General features: G+C 52.2%; 1 long non-coding RNA gene across 1 annotated transcript; it reads left to right on the top strand.

The window, feature by feature from the left end:
* Positions 1–215: 215 nt before the first annotated feature.
* On the top strand, positions 216–1,855 carry LOC128932277 (uncharacterized). The gene is made up of 3 exons (XR_008481923.1): positions 216–431; positions 692–794; positions 1,625–1,855. It is a non-coding gene; the product is annotated as an uncharacterized LOC128932277 (long non-coding RNA).
* Positions 1,856–2,690: the final 835 nt, after the last annotated feature.

The following is a 2,690-nucleotide window of genomic DNA, read 5'->3' as shown; positions in this document are numbered from 1 at the left end:
GTGATTTCAATAAAGTTAATTCATTATTTGGTAGAAAATGTGAAATTCAACAAAAATATTGCTTTTCTTACTAAGCAAACTAAGCCTGGTCTAGCTGGAGATGGGATGTAACGTTTTCTTGGTGGTGTGCCCTCAAACCTGCAGGTTTCCATAGCCCTAACGCTGTAGCTGTGGACCACGGGGAGCTGGCATTGTCTCCAGGGTGAGGTCGCCACTCCCGAATCCTTGCACTGAATGGGACCAGCTATGTAGACTCATCAACTGTGCCAGTCCCTTGTTCCTGGTCTCTGGAGCTTTAATTTGGGAAAGTGACCCATTGGCTTCTAAGGACCACAGTGAGAGAGGGCAAGCTTGAATGCCCTTCACGATGGAGAGATGTGGGCAGGCCAGACAGACATCGGTTCCTCTACCAGTGCACAGGCAGCTGCAATGTGAGTGGCTAGTGCCCAGGAGCAGCCAGAGAGCTGGAGGACAAACACCTTGGCTTCCTTCTCCTGGAGGGGACAGTTCTGAGTCCTCATGCGAGTCTCCTCAGAGTCCACACCTCGGCTGCTCACGGCAGTGACTGCCCCCCAACTCACTCTTCACTGCCCCCACCTCCACACTTCCAGTCTCTCTTCCTCACTCCTTCACAGGTGCTTCCTGGAATCCCCTCTTAAGTCAACTGTGTGCCTCCAAATCCTTCTCTCAGGCCTGTCTGTGGGAGAACAAATCCAGACAAAGAGATGGACGTGAGTAGATGAGCTACCCTGAACAAGAGGCAAGTGGGCTGGAAGGTGAAAGAAGGGGATGAGGTAAGAGAGTGGAGGTCGGAGAAGAGCAGCTAGGCAAGAATGCGCACGCAGGGGCTCTGAGCATCACGGCCTTGTGCAATCCCCAGGCCTGCCCAGCTCCGTTTGGAAGGAGGCCACCTCAGGGTTTCCAGTGTTGGCATTCAAGGCTCACTCTTTGCTGTAGAGGCTGTCCTGTCACTGTAGAGTGATGAAAAGCATTCCTGGCCTCTACCCCCTAGATATCAGAAAGATCCCCCAGTTGTGACAACCAGAAATGTCCCCAGACACTGTTAAATGTCCCCTAGGGACAGTGGGGCAATGGTGCCTCTTGTGGAACTGGGGCACAGGGCTCTGAAAAGGTGAGGAGGCAGTTGCCCTCTGCCAGTGTCCCCTTCCTTTGCACATCCACGGACACGCCCCTTACCAGGTCCTCCTTAAGGCAGGCATCTGGCCAGGCTGCCTATCCCTGGGCCTGCTGGGATTCCCGCCCCCGCCCCAGACCACAGGGCTTGTTGGCCCAGTTGCTTTTCAGAGGCTGACCGGTGGACTTTCTTGTCTTCGACCACTAGATGGCCCCATTGCAATGCTGTACCCAGGAGACGGGGCGGCCAGAAAGGTTTTCCTTTCACCCAGCTGAAGAATTTGGTGATTGACGCATTTTCTAGTTGAATTCTCCGGACCCTTTCTATCCCCGTAGCCCAAAATACTGTATTTCTTCCAAGTGCGTTTCTGGGTGCAGCTGTGTGGAGAGGCAGCCAGGGCTTGGCTGTGAGCTCCTGCAAGCTCACCCCGGGCAAGTGTGCGTTCTAGCACCATCAGATCTTCCCTGTCTGCAAAGTCTTATTTCACAGGGCTGCCATGAGCGCTGAATGAGACACGACAAGTCAAGTGTGGAGCCCAGGCTGGTCACATAGAGGAGCTCAAAATATATCAGCAGTCCTTTCCACTGGAGCCTCTGCCTCCTCGACCTGCCCCAGTACCTATGAGGGTGGGAGCAGAGTCACTTTTCCTCTCTGGACCTCAGTTTACTCCTCTGAACGACAGCAGGGATGATGCCCTCTCAAGATACCCTCTAACTCCAGAATCCGTCTCTCTATTGAATGTGTGGGATGTGCCAGTCCAAGTTCAAACAGACGCTGTGTTCTCAGCACCTCATTTCATTTTCATAAAAACCTTATAGGAGGCACACTTTTCTTATCCTCATCTTACATAAAGGTAAACCAAGGCACAGAGGGCTCAATGGGTGGAGGAGGGATTCAAACCCGTTGTCCAGACCTGTCGCCCACATGGCTAACCACCCCGTAACCTGCAAGGAGAAATGGTCCTTGACGTGGCCTCTCTGTTCACAAAGCTTAGTTATTTAGCAAGGAGAGCTCCAAGGGCTTCAACTGCTTTGCAACTTGGGAGTCAGAGCAGGAATGGAAAACACCCATGAGCTGGCAATGTGTCCAGACCTTCCCGGGGTTCCTTGAAAGGGGGTATTTTTCTTGTATTCCTATGCAAGGGTTGGCAAACCCATTCTGTAAGAGGCCAGAGAGTAAATAGTTCTCTGTGTAGATGGCTCTGCAGGCCACTTGGTCTCTGTTGCAACTGCTCGACTCTGTCATTGCAGCACAAAAGCAGGCACGGACACAATGAAAACAAGCGGAGGGGCTGTGTACCAATATAACTTTATTTATTAAAGGCAGGCAGTGGCCTAGATTTGGCCTCCCGGTCGTAGTTGCCAACCCCTGAGCTAATGCAGCACTTTACCCCACACTTGTACTGAAGTGTCACTTGGGGCTTATCCAACCAAAAGCATTGCCCACTAAACGTGGACCGTGTCCCCAACACGGGATCCCCAGGTGGCCAAAGACAGAAAGTATTTGGTTTCATTGACAAGGTGTTTACAAGTGGATTATGTCAGACTGGGGCAGG

Source organism: Callithrix jacchus, chromosome 5 (genome assembly GCF_049354715.1).
Source record: "Callithrix jacchus isolate 240 chromosome 5, calJac240_pri, whole genome shotgun sequence".
Taxonomy (NCBI): Eukaryota; Metazoa; Chordata; class Mammalia; order Primates; family Cebidae; genus Callithrix; species Callithrix jacchus.
Note: the sequence above shows the minus strand (reverse complement) of the source record. Positions and strands in the feature narration are given on the sequence as shown.